Below are 22533 nucleotides of genomic sequence, written 5' to 3'. Positions count from 1 at the left end.
CCCACAGCTGGAAGGCAGCAGAGACATACCAATGATCTCAGCACTGGAGAAAATGTCCAGGCAGCTGCTAGGTGAGATCAGAGGCAGTCTTTAACCAGCCAGCTGTGGTGGCTCTTTTATTTTTAGTCCCCAGCATTTTACTTTTTGCCTTGACTGTGACCAAAGACAGTGGAATAGGCATTGCCTGGCCCATGATTACGAACACAAATGCAACAAGGACAACAGACACCAGGAACAAAACAAAAATAGCTTTTTCGAACTTTCCTCAAAAGGGGAACCTGCCCCAGTGCTGCCCCACAGGGGGTACAGATAACCAATCAAAGGTCCCTGGGTAAAGACAAACACCAAAGTTTTAAGAATAACAAACACAAGAAATGAACCAAAAACAAATTTTTCAAACGGGCCCCATACAAATGCTACCCCAGTGCTGCCCCACAGGGGATAGCCAATCAGGTGGTCCAGGGATGTCGCCCCTGGTCCATGCCAAGACGCCTACCAGCACGTCCACTTAAGTGTCTGGCTACCAAAATTACAGGTTTGCAAACAATTCCACAGGTACTGAGCACAAACAATACAAATACAGGTACTCAGTACTGCAGACTAAAACCTCACCAGGGTGAGTGTTGGCACTCACCTGCATGCTTTAATGGCTCCCTTCAGCTGTTTGGTGGTTGGGGTCTGTGCTAGCCTATCCCAGATGAGCCCCCAAAATGTTGTGCCCAAGGTCAGCAGACTCTGCGAGCATAGCCTCCAAGAACCCAAAGACAGCCGATGCAAACACAAAAGGGAGTTTATTTCAGACTCGAGTCTGGGCTCATGGCACCTACCAATGCAGTGGCAGATAGCAAGAGCCCTGAACAAAGGAAGCAGGGGTCTTTTAATAAGGTTAAATTATGCTGGCAGTTACTCATTGGCTACAAGGATGCGTTCTCCAACTTTGCCTGGCTATCATTCTAAGCTGACTGGCCCGGCCCAGATGCAGCTCCAGCCTGCAGCTCCAATTACAGCAAGTTCGCCTTCATTGGTGGCGGAGGGCGAGGGTGGAGTGAGGGTCGAAACTGTCGAAACTATCTCTGGAATGCAGTCTTTCCAGGGACAGCAAAACCTAAAATTCTAAAATGGCAGTTACACACAAAATGACAAAGCAATGGCTAAGAATACTTATGCTTGGTTCCATATTGGCAACTATCTCTCAATACTCCTCCCATGGCCTACAGAAGTAAACAAGACAGCTGGCAACAATATAACAACTACAGGTGCCCCATCAGGCAGGGCAATTCTAATGGTGGGAGGGCAGAAAAACCTGAAAAACCATTTACTCTACAATGGTTAGCCAGTCCAAGGATCTCTTCCTTTCACTGGCCACCATAACTGAAACCAGAGCCCCATGGTATAAGCCTCGGGACATGAACAGCTTTGCCAAAACCTGCTGCCTGGAAGGTGGTGCCTGGAGGCTGAGTGGCATTCTTGTTTTCCCTCCCCACTGCCCAGAATGTGCAGGCAGGGGCTAGCAGGTGCTCAAAGGTCTGACAGTGACTCACAGAAGTAGTGGTGATTTCCTGCCCTGCTGCTCCAGTGGCCTACTGTGCCAGCAATTGCAGTGGCAGTGTTGCCCTGTTCCAGAGCAAGCTCCAGCAGAGGCAGCAACAAGCCCCACAACCTCTGATTCAGGGCTTCAGGGAAGAGCATGTGGCCTTAGTAGGCCAGCTGTAGCACTGCAAACCCTGGGGCCACAGACAGTAAAGAAGCCTGGGAGTCCTGGGTCAACATGGTGGGCTCAGCAGATTGACTCAGTGGAGACACCAAGTTTTCCCTTTTATACTTGGGGTCTGGTTTGTAGAATGAGCCAGTCAGGTTGAGGGCCAGCTCATTAGTTAATTATTCAGATTGAAAATCAAGAATGAGCTGATTGGTGCAAAATGGTCCAACTGATCACTTAGGTTTGAATATGGTCCAATCAAGTTTATAAGGTGAGAAGACCCTGAAAGAGGATATGAGGCAGGGAGCCAGCTGGCCTCCAAAGAAAGAAGAAACATCCAGTAGCTGATCTCTGAAAAAAGAAGAGGAGCCGAATACTATCCTAGGGACCTGGCCACTCTACCTGCCTCTGGTCCAGCCTCTGACATTACCTGAAAGAGGCAGCATAGGCCATAGCCTGGTGTCTCAAAGAGTTGTTTTTTGTGGTGTAGGCCAACAACTCACAGAGAACTGCTAACCCTGGTGTCTCTAAAATCACCTCCTGGTGACAGGTGGTAACCAACACTACTGGCCATTACCTTCCAGCACTGTTGACAGATGGCCAGCACTCTGTGTTCTTGTCACCTTTGAGAGCTGTCCACGTTTTCTCACCATCTGGCATGCTTCTCAGTGTTATTGCCTCCATTACTGTCCAGTCCATTCTAGTGATGTTCAACCTGGCCTTCAAACTGTTGCTGTGGGCTGCTGCAGTGTCATCTCAGTGGTCCCAACTGTGAGCACCTCCAGCTGCCACCATGAATTGGATCCTGGTCCACTGCTTTCCAGTGTATCATGAGCTCAAGAACCTCATTGACAGGACAGCTCCATGTTGATGAAGTGTGGTCTTTTGTTTCAGATTTCTGAACACTGTGGATACTATCTTGGCCACTTGTGGCCAAATTTTAAGGCCAGCCACTTGTGGCCTTATAAACTCTTTGTTTCCTCTGTTAAATAAATCCCATTTTTATTTCCTGAACCTGTGTGGTCTTGCAATTGTGTTTGAGGGTGAGAATTTATAGACAGTGACCTGACCTTTACCATGGTACTGTCTTACCTATAGCTCTATTTAATAACCACACTGCATCTGCAGGATATGTGGCAGGGATTTTCTGTTCCTAATTTAGAAAAGTTTGGTCTTTACTTAGAGTTCTCTCTGTGGATGTTTTGATTCAGGCATGGCTTCAAACTTTTATTTAGGCAATCTTTCTCCTTCTTCTCCTCCTTCTCCTTTTTCTCTTCCTCTACTTTCAATTTTGGTTTGAGTGGGCTGATGAAGTGAGGTATATGACAGTTAACTTTGGTATTATGGGAGGTTCTGTGGGCAAATATCTGGGGCTCATTTCAACCTCTCATTTAAGAATTTTGTTTCTGGGAGCTTCTTTGGTATGTGTTTAAGTGGTTTCTATGACTTTATTTTTGTATCAAAATGAGGTGAATGCTCTACTCTGGCCAAGGGTTAATTTAGATGAATTCTGATTGACAACAAGCTCAGCTCAGTTGTCAACTGGAGAAATTTATGACCCTTCATAAATTAGATTTAGAAAAGTCATAGGCCCACTTACTGGTACAAAGTTGAGGGGAGTGTATTTCCCCTTACCCTGATAATTGAACAGGGAAGAGCTGAAGAGGACCACTATTTACTGGAACCTTTGAATCCACCATCAGAGAATACTCAGGAGGCCAGAACCCTTCCTGGGGAGGCTGCAGAAGGGCTTCAGGCTTTGCTGACTACCCGGATAGGACTAAAGTAGTTTTTCTTTCTCAGATAGGGCACCAAATTTAGCCAAAGGAGCTGCCTGGGTTAGGACATTTGCCTACTCACCAATTCCCAGTAGATGGATTGAATGAATGTGGCAACCCGTTGAATACTATTGGTCACATACACACCCTTCCACTGGGGGCCTCCTGAATTGGAGAAATTCCATCCTTCTATACCAGCAAGATTCTTTAAGGATGGCAGATTTGTTTGCTTCTATTTTTGCCTCCTATCAGCTTAATGGGTGGACATAAAGTTCATGTTACTTGTATTATGTGTTGGATGAGAAGAGACTACTTTCAAGGATGGTAAAAAAGGGCTCATCATCTCCAGCAGGGACCTCATGGTGGGGGAAAGGAAAGACTAGAACACTATAAGCGATGTTTGTTAGTAGGCTAGGGAAAGGAATATCTAAGCAAGGACTTCTTTGTAAGATACAAGAACTTCAATAAAAAGCCAATGAGAAGCCATTTGAGTTTCTTGACAGGACTATCCAAGCTTATCATATCTTCACAACACAGACTTGAATCCAGATGTTCCAAAAATGCTTGAGTGATTTATACAATGATTTATACACCCAATGATTTATACATTCATTGGATGAGTACACCAGATATGAGGAGGCAAATAACTAAGATAGAAGTTGTAATAGATACAAAACTTTTACAGTGGTGTATATAACCTTTAGAGTTTGTAATGCAAAAGAACAAAGGAGGGTTAGGCTGTTTGCTTTAGTTTGCAGTTTTTTTCACAAGAGAGAAGACAAGATAGGATTTAGAAGGGAAACATAAGGAACATACAGAGAAGAAGTAAACCCTAAAAGAATCAATGTTTGCATTGCAAAAATTGCAGGAAATAGTGACTTTGGAAGGTCAGGTGTCCCACGTTGGAAGCAAGAGTTGGGGAGAAATGAGAAAGTGAGAAGAAAGTAAAGGAAACTTGACAGCACAGAATTCACATTGAGAGTAGAGTTGAAGAAATGAATACAAGCAAAGTAAAAGGAATGAAGAAACAAATGAGTGGAAAGGAAACAAATGGTAGTACAGGATGTGTCCTCATGCAGTGTGGGAGCTTAGATTATTTTATGCCTCAACTATTCTGTCTCTGCCTTTACTATTCTGTGCGTTGAATATTCTGTGCCTCTCAGAATATGTACAGGGAAAGTTTGAGATAAAAAAGTTTCAGGTCAGAAGTTCTGGCATGAAGATCTATACAGGAAAACAGCATGTGCTGAAAATAGTAATAGATGTTACGATTAGAGTAGCAAAAACACGGAGGTTTCCCTTGACTCCCTGATTTCCCAGGCTTGGGTGGGGCCAGATGGTTATGCATCCCCTACACACTGGTGCATTCGCATTTGCCTGCTTGTTGTTTTGATATTTTTTATATTCTATTTGATTTTAAATAAAAATGAGACTTCTCTTGGAGCTGGGCTGAACCTTCATGGTGTAGTCCCTCTAGGCTTCTCATTGTTCTGCACATGGACTCTGAGTAATCCTTTTTCATCCTTCTGCCACACGTTGTAATAAAACAATGCAGAATATGAGAGACTCAGGGGCTCCACTCAATATGAAAAAACATGTTTTGATACCCTTTTGGAGCCCTGGGGAACTGGTCGATTTTTTTTTTTTTGTAAATACCAGAGTGATCTACTTGATTTTGAAGTCTAAATTAACTAGGGTCAGCAGCAAGAGGACTGGGGGGTTATTGAACAACCTTTGGAATGCCAATTCAGTAATAGAAACCTCTAAAACAGCTTTCTGTACATGGAGGAGTGTCCAATCTCTCCCCTTCCCTTGGTCATGACCTCTTAAAAAAACTTAATGCATAAATTATGTACTCACCCCATGATCTGGGACTGCACCTATGAGCTTTCTTAGAACATGCCTTTTGATCCCAAATGATATTCACTCTGGATGCCCATCATAAGATCAAGTGCTGTACCTAGAAATTTATGAAAGGTTAAATAAGGTAATTTGGGCTGATGGAATTCCAGGATGTGCCAAAATTACAGACTCCATAAGATTTAGAATAGTGGAAAGGAGCAGGATCCCAGTAAGAAGCAGTTCTAAAAGAGGAGGAGTTGGGAATTCAGCAGATATTCAAGTTTCATGAATCTGGTCTCATTTGACTAGTCCACTCTCCCTACAAACTCAAATTTTGCCAGTAAAGAAATGCCACACAAATAGGTACTATTTTGTTCAGGATTTGAGGGCCATTAATGAAATTGTTCATAACAAATATCCAACTGTGCCAAGTACATACATTTACTGACAACTGGGGGTTTCCACTGGTTCTCAGTACTGGACATGAAGGATGTCTTTTTCTACATGCATGTTTTTTTGTTTTTTAATGGCAGATCCCAGGGTGTAGTCTTAGAAAACAGTCCTTTCCAGGGTTTTTGTGTATGCTAGAGAATAAGTATGTCACCAGTATTGTCTATGAAAGTCCCATATGACAGTCCTACATTACTGGAAGTTAGTCCATGCCAAAAAAAAAGCATCATGAGGCCAAAACAGTAAATATATCAAATTACAGGGAAAAAAAAGAAGCAAAAAGAAAAATTTAAAAAACTAGTTTGTTATTTAATAACAAGTTTTCTCCACCTTAATCCCAATTTTATAAAACAGTACAGCAAAATATTTGCTAACTAAATTTACTTTCAGACCAATATACCTATTTTTGCATAAAATCACAAGGCAGAATAACAAAACAGCAATTTTAGCTGGTTTTGTTGGAATACTCCATATAAGATCAGAGTGAACTCTTAAAATCCAGTCCATGTAGGCTTCAGGAACACAGTTGGTCTTGTCAGACTCCACCTGGGCTTTCCTCTTCACGATAGTATCAGGACTTTTTTCCTTTTTTGGGTTGTCCAGTCCTGCCAATGGAGACAGCTTCCTCACCTTCTTTGGAGGTCTCTGGATCCCTACAAACAAAGCAGCAGTTTCTCGTCTTCTTGGCTTAGCTCTATTTCAGCTTCCTGGAAGAATTCCATTCAAAGTCACACAATGAAACTTGTTCCCAATTTACTAGTTTAAGTAGACAAAATCCCTATGGAAGTTATGCAAAAATAGACACTGACATGAGTAATAAAAAATTACTGCCACTATTTTCATACTGCATTAGTATCAAGGGGAGACAAAATGCAAATACAAGTTAGCTCTGCTGGAAAAAAAATGCAAAAGTTCTGGGCCTCCCCAGTGGCACAGCGGTTGAGCACTGGGTTGCGAAGCTGCCCGTAGCCTCTGCAGTGCCGGTTCGATCCCCGGCTGCTCCCTGGCCACGGAGGAGGGTCCTGCATGGTGCGCAGACCTCTCCTGCCGCCCGCTGCTCCCCTTAGCAGTGCACTTCGGTCCTTCTGCCTGCTCTGCTCCCCGCTCTGGCTCTGGTGAATTCTTTCACCCTTCCGTGCTTCTGACTGTACCCAGTGCTTGTATAAATAAATAAATAAATAAACAAATCTTTTAAAAAAATGCAAAAGTTCTATCAGGGTCTCCCTGGTGGTGCAAGAGGTTAAGCACCACACTATGAAGCAATCTTTGGCCTCTGCAGAATGAGTTCTATCCCTGGCCAGCCAGGGAGCAACCCACATGGCACAGCAGACCTCTCCTGACTCGCTTGCTGCTCTCCTTAGCAGTGTACTTTGGTCAATCTGCCTGTTCTGTTCCCCACTCTGTCTCTGGTGAATCCTCTCATCCTCTGCATCTCTGACCTGAGACAGAATGGGGAACAGAACAGGTAGACGGACGGAAAACACTGCTGAGGGGAGCAGCGGGCGAGACAGGAGAGGTCTGCTGCACCATGTTGGTTTCTTTCTGGCTGGTCGGGAATTGAACTGGCACTGCAAAGGCTGTGGACAGCTTCACAGCACTACACTCAACCCGCTGCACCACCAGGGAGTCCCAACGTTTAATTTTCATCTCAAAAACCTTAGTAATTTTTTTGACACTTAAAAGACATTATGTACCCAACATCATTAACCCAGACAAAAGACAAGATTATTCCCAATACGACCTTATAAGTACATGTTTTAAAACAACTCATTAGATTACAACTTAGTTACTATTAACCAAAAATTATTTCAGATGATGTGTTCTCAAAACACTAAGGTAACCAAAAATTTTTGTTACAAATCATTTGTTTTGTTACTTTTAACACTTTCTTTTACTTTCTTAAAATTCCTCTTTCAGACCCTCAACACTTGCTTTAATGCTTTTTACTTTTAGGACCATTAAAATATGTATTTTTAATACATGTTTTTCTTTGCAAACACACATCTCACTTTACATCAATTTAGGATTGTCATATCTTTTGTTTGCAGCAAGACATTATAATATTGTTATACTATAATTTCTTTGGACTAGATAACTGTAAACGCACAAGGTGATATGGCATTAAAATTTACAGCTTTCTTACATCAGATACAAAAAGTAGGAAAAAGACTAATTATAATAAAGTAAAAATCAAAATCAACAGGTAACTATAAATCAGAGACATACTATGAGGGGGGTGAAGGGGTAGGATCAAAACAAGGGGTGCTGGGAATTTTAAAGGGACGATAACCAAAATGCATACATTGTACAAAAATGAAAAATTATGTAAAAAATATATAAAATAAAAATTAAAAGAAAGTAAACCTGAAAATTTAGTTGTAGCTTTAGTTTCTGTTAGCACTGGAATTCCATTTTGCAGGACTCTGAATGAAACAATGGCACATACCAAGGTTTTTCTAGACTGGCTAATAATCAAGCATCAGGCAGGTTAATAAAAACAAGAAAAATCAGAGCAACATATTGATACTATGTACATTTTTCATTTACATGTGACTCAGTAGAAAAGACAAAAGTGCCTTTTAAAACCAGAAATTTCTTTTCACATAAACACATTTAAACAGAGGAAATTATTAATACTTAACATTATAACTTTAAGGCATATATGCTTTGAGTTAAATTATAAGATTTGAAGTAGTTCCTGTTTATCAAAAATCTTGAATGAAATCAAGATTTGTTTCTATGATAATTTATATAGGTGCCATATATAATTAGTTCTCCGGAGGTAAAAAGCAAAACAAAACAAAAAACAAAGACCATCACAAACAGACACAGAGATCTCTTGATATTCATTTAAAACTTTGGCCATTTGTATAAATTTTAGGAGATAGTTATTTTATCAATATTTGTGAAGACACTGAGAAACCTGTTATTGATTTAATTTCACCTATTTAACAACTCTTTTAGATCAACCATATCCTAAATTTATATTTTTAAGAGTGACTCTTTAGCTATAAAGAAGCTGTGCACAGAGAATTTACATCAGTTTTCTAAGACAAGAAAAAATTTCCTTTAAAATGGTAAGACAATCTTAGAACAGGGACCTTTCTTCAATAAAGACTGATTGAAACCACCAGAAGGCTCCCAGCAGAGCCAGAGGTGAGCTGGGATGTTCGCCCATGCCAGGCCCCTTCTAGCCAGCAGTTCCAGCCCAGAGAGGGAGCAGGCACCCATGGCCAGGGCAGACTGGGCACACAGGGGAGTGCGTCTGCATCGTCATTTTAGAACAGAGACCTTTCTTCAATAAAGACTGCTTGAAACTGGCAGAAGGCTCCCCATGGAGCCAGAGGGAGAAGGTTCCCTGCACAGTCAGAGGTGAGCTGAAGGCCCCCACAAGCCTGGTCCCGCCTGGCAGGAAGTTGGAGCCCGAGGGGGAATCCAGTGATTTGGAACCCAAAGTGCAATCCAGCTGCCCCACCTACAGGGAAGTTTGTGGGACTTCAAGACACACCTTTGTAATTAAACACAGAAGGAGGCGATATTCTGTGACAGCAACCATTAACATACTCAAAATACCACTGCCTCACTAGACTCCTGGCATAACAGAATTTGACTCATTTGGACCACCAATTTCTGAAAACCCACAAAGAGCACACCAAAAAGATGCCAGCCAGTACCCGCAACACAGAGTCCCAATGCATATGGCAAATTAGAAAATAGGCAGCAGGGAGAAGAAAAACTACATGCAACGTAGCAACTCCTCAGGAAAAAGACACACCACAAACAGAAAGCCACCCATCAGATTGCAATGACAGTGACTTGGAAGAACTTCTGAGCCTTCCAGAAAGAGAATTTAAAATTGCCATGATAGGGACATTTCTTCAGTAAAGACTGCTTGAAACCAGCAGAAGGCTCCCAGAGGAGCCAGAGGTGAGCTGGGAAGTACGCTCATGCCAGGCCCCTTCTGGCCTGCAGTCTGAGCCCAGAGCAGGTGTGGGCACCCAAGACCGGGGCAGACCAGGCACACAGAGGAGTGCAAACCCGCATCGCCTTTTTAGAACAGGGACCTTTCTTCAGTAAAGCCTGCTTTAAACCGGCAGATGGCTCCTGGAGGAGCGAGAGGTGAGCTGGGAAGTTCACCCAAGATGCCACCAAATACCAGCAACACAGTGTCCCAATGCATACGGCAAATTAGAAAACATACGGTAGGGAATAGAAAAACCACAGGCCACCCAGCAACTCCTCAGGAAAAAAGAACACCAAAAAATAAAACCACCCCCCAGATTGCAACAACAGTAACTTGGAAGAACTTCTGAGCCTTCTAGAAAGAGAATTTAAAATTGCCATGATTAAAAAACTGACAGAAGTCATAAAGGAAAACAATGATAAGGGAAAAATAATCAATGATCAGAAGAATGAAATTGAGTCCCTAAAGAGGGAAGTAAAAGAAATGCAGGAGATCAAAGAATTAATGGAGGCCCTAAAGAACTCTGGGAAAAGCAATGAAAGCAGAATAGATGAAAGGGAAGAACTCTTGAAGACATAGAACTCTGGGAAAAGCAATGAAAGCAGAATAGATGAAATGGAAGCACTCTTGAAGACATAGAAATAAAAAGAACCAAAACAGAAAAGGAAAGAGAAGTACGAAGGGAAAAGACCAAAGAAAGACTTCGGGAACTATCTGACTGTATGAGGAAAGGAAATATAAGAGTTACAGGAATCCCAGAAGGAGAGGAGAAAGATGTAGGAACAGAGAAAATATTCAAGGAGATAATTGAAGAGAACTTCCCAAACGTGAAGAAGGAGCTGAAAATTGATATATAAGAAACAAGAAGAGCACCAAACTTCCACAACAAAAGGAAAAATACAGCAAGACACTCAATAGTAAAGCTCCCAAGAATCCAGGACAAGGAAAAAATAATGAAGCTGACAAGAGGGAAGAAACAGATAACATTCAAAGGAAAACCAATCAGGCTGACATCAGACTTCTCTGAAGAAACACTACGGGCAAGGAGAGAGTGGAGGGACATAGTCAACAGACTCCAAGAAAACAGATGCCAACCAAGAATACTCTATCCTGCAAAGCTCTCCTTCCTCTATGAAGAAAGAATAAGGACCTTCCCAGACAAACAGAAACTCTGGAATTTCATCATGACTAAACCCCCACTCCAAAAAATACTACAAGGAGTCCTAGAACTAGAACCTCCGAGGGACAAATAACAAAGAAACAAGGCCAAAAAAAAGTTGTTAAAAGAATAAATAAATAAAATCAAAGGAAAGACAAACACAATGGCAAATAGAGATGCTAACATATCAATATTAACTCTAAATGTAAATGGTAAAATCTTCAATAAAAAGACACAGAGTCGCAGGCTGGATTAAGAAACAGAACCCAACCTTTTGCTGTCTCCAGGAAACACATTTAGCTACAAGAGATAAAAATAGACTCAAAGTTAAAGGATGGAAAACAATCCTACAAGCAAATGGACCAAAAAAGAAAGCAGGAGCAGCTATACTTATATCAGATAAAACAGATTTCAAACTCAAAAAGACAAAAAGAGACCCCAACGGTCACTACATTAAGATCAAGGGGACAATACTTCAAGAAGAAATAACACTCATTAACATATATTCACCAAAGGAAGGAGCACAAAAATAGACAACTATTGTCATATCTGAAAACAAACATCAGAGAAAACACATACATAGTGGGAGACATCAACACACCAATATCAACAATGGATATATCAATGAGGCAAAAAATAAGTAAAGACACTAAAGCTCTAAATAAGGACCTAGAGCGCTTGGGCTTAACAGACATCTATAGAACACTAAACACAAAAAAATCTGAGTACACATTTTTCTCAAGCGCACACAGATCATTCTCCAGGATCGATAACATACTGGGACACAAGACACACATCAACAGATACACCAAGATTGAAATTATACCAACCATCTTTTCTGACCATGCAGGCATCAAACTAGAAATAAACCATAAAAAGAAGGCAAGGAACTCTCCTACCTCATGGAGATGGAAAACCATACTACTAGAAGACCACTGGACTAATGAGGAGATCAAAGAAGAAATTAAAAAATTCTTCCAATTGAATGACAAAAGGACACCAATTTCCTAAATGTATGGGATGCAGCAAAAGCAGTAATAAGAGGAAAATATATAGCAATAGAGGCTCACATCAAGAAACAAGAGAGAACTCAAAGAAACAACGTAATCTTGAAGCTCAAAGATCTAGAAAAAGAACAACAACAAAAAAAAACCCAAAACCAGTAGAAGAAAAGAAATAATAAAAGCCAAACAGAAATAAATGAAATTGAAACTAAAAAAAACAATCCAAAAGATCAATGAAACCAGGCCTCCCTGGTGGCACAGCAGTTGTGCGCTGGGTTGCAAAGCTGCCCGCAGCCACTGCAGCATCGGTTCGATCCCGGTTGTTCCCCGGCCACTGGAGGAGGGTCCCACATGGCGTGCAGACCTCTCCTGCCACCCGATGCTCGCCTCAGCAGTGTACTTAGGTCCTTCTGCCTGCTCTGTTCACCTCTCTGGCTCTGATGAATTCTCTCACCCTCCCACGCTTTTGACTGTACACAGTGCTTGTATAAATAAATAAATATATCTTTTTTTAAAAAATCAATGAAACCAAGAGCTGGTTCTTTGAAAAAAAATCAATAAAATAGACAATCCCCGAGCCAGGTTCACAAAGGAAAAAAGGGAGAAAGCACAAATAAACAGGATCATAAATGAAAGAGGAGAAATCACAACAGACACAGCAGAAATCAGAAGAATAATCAGTAACTACTATGAACAGTTATATGGAAACAAGTTCAACATTCTAGAGGAGATGGACAAATTCCTACAACTTTACAATCACCCAAAGCTAGATAAAGAAGAAATAGAACACCTAAACCGACTAATTACAAGCAGCGAAATTGAAATGATAATCAAAAACCTCCCCAAAAACAAAAGCCCAGGACCTGATGGATTTACAAATGAATTCTACCAAACATTTAGAGACGAATTAGTGCCTATCCTTCACAAATTCTTCCAAAAAATTGAGAAGGAAGGGACAATACCAAACACGTTCTATGAAGCCAACATTACACTAATACCAAAACCAAACAAGGACAACACAAAAAAGGAAAACTACAGGCCAATCTCCCTAATGAACACTGATGCAAAAATCCTCAATAAAATTTTAGCTATCAGAATCCAACAATGTATCCATAAGATAATTCACCACGACCAAGTAGGATTCATGCCAGGGACACAAGGATGGTTCAACATCCAAAAATCAATCAACATTATCCAACACATCAACAAAAAGAAATATAAAAACCATATGATAAAATCAATAGATGCTGAGAAAGCTTTCGACAAAGTGCAACACCCATTCATGATAAAAGCCCTTGAAATTCTTGGGATACAAGGAACATACCTCAACATCATAAAGGCCATCTATGACAAGCCAACAGCCAGTATCATTCTCAATGGTGAAAAGCTGAAAGCAATTCCATTAAGATCTGGAACAAGGCAAGGATGTCCACTCTCACCACTGCTTTTCAATATAATACTGGAAGTCCTAGCCAGAGCAATAAGACAAGAGAAAGACATCTAAGGAATCCAAATAGGAAAAGAAGAAGTCAAACTATCACTATTTGCAGATGATATGATAATATGCATAGAGAACCCCAAAAAATCCACAGAAAAACTAATTCAACTCATCAATCAGTTCAGTAAAGTGGCAGGATACAAAATCAACACGCAAAAGTCAGTAGCCTTCCTATACACAAACAATAAATCTGAAGAAGAAGAAATTTAAAAAACCATCCCTTTTATTATCAAAACAAAAAAAATCAAATACTTGGGAATAAATCTAAAAAAAGCGGTAAAGGACCTATACAAAGAAAACTATAAAACACTGTTAGAAGAAATAGAAGAAGACATAAAGAAATGGAAAGACATCCCCTGCTCATGGATTGGAAGAATAAACATTATTAAAATGGCCATCCTACCAAAAGCAATCTACAGATTCAATGCTATTCCAATAAAAATCTCAATGTCATTCTTCAAAGAAATAGAACAACTATTGATGAAATTCATGTGGAATCACCCAAAACCCCGAATAGCCAAAGCTCTCCTGAAAAAAAAGAAGGGAATGGAGGCATCACACTCCCAGACTTCAAACTATACTACAAAGCAATAATCATCAAAACTGCATGGTATTGGAGCAAGAATAGACACACAGATCAATGAAATTGAATAGAAAATCCAGAAATAAACCCACAGATTTATGGTCAACTAATCTTTGACAAAGGAACAAAGACTATGCATTGGAGCAAAGAAAGTTTGTTCAAAAAATGGTGCTGGGAAAACTGGGTCGCTACATGCAAAAGAATGAAGCTTGACCACTACCTCACACCATACACAAAAATCAACTCAAAATGGATTAAAGAACTAGACATAGGACCTGAAACCATAAATACATAGAAGAAAATATAGGCGAAACACTATATGATATGCACCTCAAAGGCATCTTTACAGACACATCACCCAAAGCAGTGATAGTGAAGGCAAAGATAAACAGCTGGGACTACATCAAATTAAAGAGCTTCTGCACAGCAAAAGAGACAATAACCAAGACAAAGAAAAACCCCACCGACTGGGAGAACATTTTTGCACACAACATTAATGATAAAGGACTGATCACAAAAATCTCCAAAGAGTTGATGAGACTCAACAACAACAAGGAAAATAATCCTGTCAAAAAATGCGCAGAAGACCTAAAAAGAAACTTCTCTGAAGAGGAAATGCAAATGGCCAACAGGCATATGAAAAAATGTTCAACATCACTTGTAATCAGGGAAATGCAAATCAAAACTTACTGGTGTAAGTTTTACACCAGTGAGAATGGCACATATTAAAAAAAACTAGCAACTACAAATGTTGGCGAGGATGTGGAGAAAAAGGAACTCTCCTGCACTGTTGGTGGGAGTGCAAACTGGTCCAACCACTATGGAGAGCTGTGTGGAGATTTCTTGATCTAGGAAACATAGAGCTTCCATATGATCCAGCAATTCCACTCCTAGGTATTAACCCAAAGGACACAGAAACATCAATTCCAAAGAGCACCTGCATCCCTATGTTTATAACAGCACTGTTTACAATAGCTTAGCTTTGGAAACAACTCAAATGCCCAAAAATAGATGACTGGATCAAGACAATGTGGTACATATATTACATATGTACCATACGGAATATTACATATGTACATATTCCATATGTACATATGGAATATCACTCAGCATTCAAAAAAGATAAACTCATGCAATTTGCAGCAACATGGATGGCGCTGGAAGGGATCATGCTCAGTGAAATAAGCCAGAAAGAAATAGAAAAATACCGGATGGTCTCACTCATCGCAGGAATCTAGAAAACTTAAATAAGGGACCAGGAAAAAGAATAACTATAAGAAAGTGAAAAGCTAAATCAACAAACAACTATGAACCAGAGTCACTCTATGGGGTGTCAGGAGTGGGAAGGGGAGGGATTGGGGTCAAAATAAGGGGCTTGCAATTGTATGTGGAATATAAAAATAAAAAAAAATTATATTTAAAAGTCTAAAAAAAAAAGAAATCAAAAAAAATTATGGTTATTGAGTTAACATTGGTTTCCAACACTGTGTATGTTACAGGGGTATAGGTTCACACCTCCATAGATGTATGTTATCATACCACATGCATCATTAAAAACTCTGTCTATAAAAAAAAATTTTGGTGTCAAAACAATATGGCTATTTTAAAAAATGGTGCAAAATAGGAAGACAAAGAACATGTTGAAGCACTGAAGGTCTGAGAGAGGCATTTTAGAAAAATGTTTTGTGCTAGAATGCCTGGCTTTAGAAATATTTTATTGTTAATAGTGTACTTACGTAAAACCAAATTTAATTTCTTTTTCATCTGCAGTCAAGACTCAAGGATTCTTAAACTGCTTTTTCTGGTTCTTGATGACAAAATTAAATACTGTTTAGGAAATCTAAAATCTTGTTTCTCTTTTACACTCAAACTTGGTTAACTGAAAAATATAGTCCTATCAGCATTGTTGAGCACTGTTAATATATATATATATACTTTTTAAAAGCTCTAGTTATCACTGTGGGTAATTTAGTGTTGTTTTATAAAAATCTGTATATATTTATTAACTCTGTGACAAATTTTTTCTTGAAGTCAAATTTCAAAAACAATAAAGTTTATTGATCAGTAAAATGATTGAATATGTCTTAGGACTCTTAATAAATTATTTTCCTTGTAGGAAAATGCAACAACATTGGATCAATCTAGAGATATTAAAACTTCATCGAGAAAACATTGTCATGGAGAGGAAAAGTTATAACTTTTCAGCATATATAAAATTTGATTAAAGTGTTCTAAAGTATATGAGAGTTTTAAAAACCATGTATGTTCCAGTATATTATTGGATGATTCTTATTATTCTAAAATACATATGTGTGTGTGTGTGTGTGTATCCCAAAACATCCTTGTGAGCAAACATCCTTGCCTTTTAGCTTAAACCATAATTTTAGGTATGGTCATTTTCAAGTTTTGGTTATTTCTAAGGGTAACTTGTTGAGTGAGTTTTGTCTTCAGAAAACTCACAAAAAGAGACTGACAATATAGATATGTTTTGGAACTGAGAAGACCTACCGAGCCTATAGAGAAATTGGATTTATGAAAATTACCAACAGAAGATCAAGACTTAATAGATGGGAAAAGTTCACTGAGGAGGATTTGTATAATTTTTAACGTCTTTTTAAAAATATTGGTTTTTAATGTTTTGTTTTTTATCTCCAGAGAACTTCTCTATACCAGGGCTGTGATCTTAGCAGTGGCAATTTGCATCTTTTTATGAGCAAACTGGAACATTTGCTTTTCTCTTTTCTCATCCTAAAAATGTGTAGGCCATATTTGTATTCTCAGGACACTGTCTACCTTTGCACAACCTCAATAGACAATTTTATTTATTTCTCCTTAAACAAGAAAATTAAAAACATGTTATGTTACAAGGCTTTGATTGGAATTCTTCTGGGAGTAAAACTGGAACTGAGCTGAGAAGAACGAGCCAAGAAGAGCCTGTCACCTTGCTTACCAGATTCCAAAGACCTCCATGAAAGGTGAGGAAGCTGCCTCGATTGGCAGGACTGGAAAAACCCTGGAGAAAGCTCTGGGACCCTTGAGGAGAAGAAATCTCAGATGAAGTCTGGTAAGACTGTGACTTTGATGAAGCCTTCATGGACTGGGTGTTAAAAGGCTCACGCTAAGGCCTGTGGAATTTTCCACAAAGACAACAACATTCTGCTTGGTTATTCTGTCCTGAGTTTACGCAAATATAGGTAAAATCATTTAAAATTGCACTTGGTTTACTATTTTACAGACTTGGGATGATGGTAGAGAAAAATGATGTCTCAGTCACTATTTATACTAGTCTCTGGTCCTTTTCAGTGACGGCTGTACCCTACATGCCATGCTCTTGAGGAAGGGAAAAAGCCATCCCTGTACACCTCATTACAGCCACACCTCATTACAGTACACTCATTACATTAACACCATGTCAGGAACTGTGGCACCAGCAAGTGCAGGTCTTCCTTGGTAAACCCCCCACCAGGACCCCACTCAGCAGAAAGCAGCCAGAAGATGCCATGCCCCTTTCTCCCACAGAAGTGGAAGGGCAGACCAGTGTGTGGGGATCATGATGCAGTTACAAATGACTGGTCTGGCAGATAAGCATGAACCAGTTTGTCTTTCCTGTATTTCTTGCAATTCCCCCCTTGTTTGACAGGTTTGTCTTTAGATAACCAGTCCTCCCGCATTTCAAGGAAGAGGGAGTTAAACATCAGCTATTGAAGAAAAGCAGGCTGGCACCCTCCTGTCTCCATGCCAGCCACTTCCCCCTCCGCTTTGCAGCCCCTTGCCTGTTTTCCCCCTTTTTCCCTTCCTAGAAACACCCCTGCCCTCTGCCCAAGAGCAGGACGGTGGTCTTTCAGACATGTGTCTGCTGCCCTCTAATTTGTTGACAAATTCAACCACTTTCCTCTTCCTCAAACTCTGTTTCCTTTTATTGACTGAGGGAAAAAGAAATTGGTATTCAGTGTCAAGACCAGACCCAGCATTGGAATGGAAATGGAAACAAAACTGCCCGAGAGCAAATCATTCCAACACAGAGAAGATCCCTTGAATTGTTCGGATCCAGACCTTGCAAGAACCCAATATATCGCCAAGGATGCCCCTCCTGAAGGTGACAAGCCATGACCAGTGCCTGCTGAAGGCTCTTTGGCCTTCGCACCCAGATAGACATGTGCGAATGGAAACCACACGGGTTCCGGCGGCTGGCTTGCAAAACCCCGGGAGGCAGAGACCAAGTACCAGTCACAGTCCAAAACCCCAACAGCAGTCTGGGCCTCCCTGGTGTTGCAGGGGTTCAAGTCTCAGCGCTATCGAGCTAGAACCGGCCACGGTGGCCAGAGTTTGATGCCCGGCCGGGGAGCTGACCCACACTGTGGAACAGACCACTCCTGTCCCTGCCAGGGCTCCCCTCGGCAGTGGATCTGACTGTTTCTCTCCCCACCCTGTTTCTGGTGCTATTCTGGCCTGCACCCCACTTCATTCAATAAATTTAAAATATCATTAAAAACAAAGACTTTACATTTAACAGCATATTAGTGTATTTATGGATTTTTTTTACATATAAACATGTATTTTCCCTTCACTTAATTCAAGAGTCATGTGCGATTGCTATTATTACCTGCATATCACAGATAGGGACACAAGAAAAAAACTAAAAAAAATAATTTCCCCAAGACTTTATAGTAAATAAGCAAGTAACCTAATTTAAATTTGAACTTTAGCTATTAGGATGACCACATTTTTCATCACTAAGAACTGTTGGGCATTAAAAAAGAAATGATAGCAATGATCTCTTTTGATTTACAAAGAAGGATGGAATTCTATCATATTAATTTATGATTAAATAAATGTTCCATATAATGATAATTAATGTACATTGAATACTCTGATTTACACATTTTCCATTTATTCTTAAAGACAAACCTTGTCTTACAATCAGCCTAGAGGATATTTGCAGGCCCTGAATTAAATTTTTCATGTGAAAGTCTTAATGAAATTTTAGGTTTATTCTAGGGGAGTGCACATATAGAGATATTTGAATATAAACTGCTCAAATTACTAATCAATTTGTTCTTTGATCCAGATCTGTGTAATGGGAATCTTCTAAGTACCACAAAAAACGGGGCCAAGAGGCAAGTTCCCCCACCTGAAGCTGAAGTATGTGCTGGACTGTCCTCCAGGAATGTAAGGTGGGTCCATCCGCACATATGCACGTACCATAACAGGAACATGTTAGAGGTGCTGTGATCTGGGCCTTGTCCTGTAGTGGTTACCTGAGGGTTCTGAAAGGATAACTCAGAAAACTAGAGCCGTAGATATAATCTACGAGGCTTTCCATGAAAACCAGCATCGGCTCATCATCAGTACACTCTACCTATAGACCAGAGAGAGATTTGAGAAAGATGAAAATTTAAATAGAAAGCAAGCCAGTAAATACAGAAAAGAAAAAAAAAATATCATATAAGGAAAAGATAGCCAAGATCAGCAATTTTCTGGAGCACAAGGACCACAGGGAAAGCTTTTGGTACAGGACCTGGCAAGAGCAGTGCATATCGTTGCAGTTCTACGCAAGAAATCCCAGGTCCAGACATGCAAATGAGCCCTCTTACTTTCCCTTCAGTTTGTGAAATAAAAGTGTAAAGTAATCTACTTTTTACTCACGGAGTATTTCTGCTGGGAGAAAAAGATGAAAAGAATAGGTCAGGGGCTACCAGCAAACATTTCCAATTTTAAGGCCATTTCAGTGACTCATTCAGGGCTGCTACTATATAAGGCCAAATGTGGCATTTAATCTATGAAGCTAATTCATTTCATGCATGTTTGCTTGGGGCATTATTTCATTTCCCTGGAAGTTCCTACACGATTTACAGTATAGAATATTATTCATTGTACACAAAAATATAATGGGTCTTTATAATGTAGTAAATATAAAGGATATTTTAGTATATCATCACTGTGAATGTTACATTAATCTCACAGTCTAAAATCTATTTACCTTATTCACAGAAATTCAAGCGTTTTCTACATGGATACAGAATATTCAGCTCAATTCTTTCCTCTGTTAGTAAGATGAGCTCTCTATACTGACCTCATTTTTGTGGATTTATTTCATACTATTGTTCCCAAGAAGAGTTACTTTGTATTTTGGGCTTTATATGTACCTCGTTGGCCAGAAACATGAGCAGGCTAAATATAAACAGACCAAAAAAAAAAAAAAACCCTCTTATATTCAGAACAACTGAATAGCAACATTTCTCTAGATTAAAGACAAGAAGCTACCTATAAATCGTTTTTCAACTCCATAATATAGTGATAGCCAGAAATTAATGAGGCAAAAGTAGCTTTCCCAGTTCCCTCGAGCTCTGAGTGATCATGTGACTAGTTCTTCCCAATACAAAGTGAACGAATGTGACATGTTACCTCTGGACATGTTAAGAAATTCATGTTGCTTCTCAATGACCTCTTAGTCCACACCCAAAGAATTGATGTTATATACTATGATATTCTCTAGATAGTTGATCTGTGAGCTGGAGGGAGATAGTATTCTTGCAAGACCACACAGGAAAAAAATTGTTCCATCACAATTGTTTCTAAGTAAGAATCATTTTATAAGAAAGAATGTTTTTATTCTGTTGAACTGTTGCATTTGGATTTAATTATCACCACAATCTTGTGGGTCTTCATTAATCTTTACGATGTATATACTTTCTGCTATTGCTTACAAATCTTTAATATTTTCAGAGACCTCAGTCTATGTACCTCCCTAGGAAATTCTGTAACTTCACTTATTTTCAATCGAGTGCACATACTTTGTGGGTATTTCGATGTGTAATAGACTTTAATGGGGACGAGGGCAGATGGTCATATATATTGGAACAAAATGAAATTGTTACTGGAATGATAACCATGACATTAACAAACTGTGTAGATAAGTAGTGATTTTACCACTTCTTAAAAGTAGAACTACATCCCCTTAAATTTAGCCAATATTATTTGCTGTGCCCATGAACATTCACTGACAGGTTTGATGAGACCACACTTCATGCTTTCCTTGTTCAGACAGCGAAAGTTGTTTCATGGAAAACGTGTTTTAAATGAAAATGAACAGGTAGGAAATAAAACTATAACACAAATCTAGACCCATAGTTGGATAGCTGACAGCTGCATGACTGCAGGAAAAATAGTCAATATTTTCTGTAATGATAGATTGAAATGGGATTGAAGTACAGCTGGATTTTGTCTGATGCTCCATAACAGCACACATCTCTCTCAGACTTAAAAGAAATATCTGGATGAATTTGATGACTTAGACTATTCAGTAATCACAAATTCTATCACTTTTCTTTGTATATAAATATTGATAATTTTCTTCTATCTAATGTGGCATTTCAGAAATTAGAATGCCTTGCTAAATACTGTTTGTAATAGATTCAGGTTTGCTCAATGATACCTATGTAATGACTTCTCCAAGACCTTACAAAAATAATGTACACAATTAATGATATTTTTACTAGACTCAGAAAAATATAACCCCATGAACTCAAGAACTGTGATTTCTGAATGACACTACACTCAGATTCTTCTAGAAATGTGCTAATTATGTTTATATATGAGATTGGTCAGTATGCTCTAAAAGTTATTCAGAAGAAAACAGACTCTCTCTCTCTCTCTCTCTCTCTCTCTCTCTCTCTATTATATATATATATATATATATATATATATATATACACCTTTAAAAAAAATATTTACTTATTCATACAAGAACCAGGGTATAGGCCAGAGGCACGGGAGGTGAGAGGATTCACCAGAGCCAGAGCGGGGAACAGAACAGGCAGACTGACGAAGTACACTGCTGAGAGGAACAGTGGGCGGCAGGAGAGGTCTGTGCACCATGTGGGACCCTCGCCAGCCGGCTGGGATAGAACTGGCACTGCAGAGGCTGTGGACAGCTTCAGAGCATGGCGCTCAACTGCCTGCGCCACCAGGGGAGGCCCTATATAATATACTTTTGATTAAACTATTAACTGTTCTTCCATCAACATTCAGTTCATCTTATTTATTAAATAAATTACATTCCCAAATATTTTCTTTTATTTTATGCCTGTCAGGCAGAATTTCATGTTCATTTTTATTATATTCCTATGCATAATATGAAAGTTACTGCCAGAATGCAGAGGTCATTCATATGAGGAAAGAGGTTTTTTGGTGGGTAGGGCAAGGGGTGAGACATTCTTAGTTATTTAAAAAACACAAGAAATTCTCAGTGTCATCCTGTAAATGCTGTGAAAGTTAACAACAAGGATTATGTTTATCCATTACTCTAAGGACAAAGAATGAAATTTAGCCTGGCCAACAGACCCTGGATCATCTGTACTCCATCCTCCTTCATTTAAATAAATAGATATGCCTATACCCAGCTAGGGCCTCCCCTGGTGGCGCAGTGGTTGAGCACTGGGCTGCGAAGCTGCCTGCAGCCTTTGCAGCGCCAAGTAGATCCCCGGCCACCAGGGAGGATCCCACATGGCGCGCAGACCTCTCCTGCAGCGCCTGCTGCTCCCCTCAGCAGTGTAC

General features: G+C 39.7%; 1 long non-coding RNA gene across 2 annotated transcripts in view; it reads left to right on the top strand.

Moving 5' to 3' along the window:
* Positions 1-21516, top strand: part of LOC119241597 (uncharacterized) — a 29245-nt gene extending 7729 nt beyond the window's left edge. Inside the window, exons 2-4 of one of the 2 annotated variants that reach the window (XR_005124340.2) lie at positions 16846-16952; positions 19046-19151; positions 19969-21516. This is a non-coding gene — a long non-coding RNA (uncharacterized LOC119241597). The remainder of the gene's footprint in view (positions 1-16845; positions 16953-19045; positions 19152-19968) is intronic. The other variant, XR_008550659.1, reaches the window with a different exon arrangement.
* Positions 21517-22533: the final 1017 nt, after the last annotated feature.

Source organism: Talpa occidentalis, unplaced genomic scaffold, assembly GCF_014898055.3.
Source record: "Talpa occidentalis isolate TD23 unplaced genomic scaffold, MPIMG_talOcc4v2.1, whole genome shotgun sequence".
Classification (NCBI taxonomy): Eukaryota; Metazoa; Chordata; class Mammalia; order Eulipotyphla; family Talpidae; genus Talpa; species Talpa occidentalis.
The sequence above is the reverse complement of the archived record's forward strand: the minus strand, read 5'-3'. Positions and strand labels throughout refer to the sequence as shown.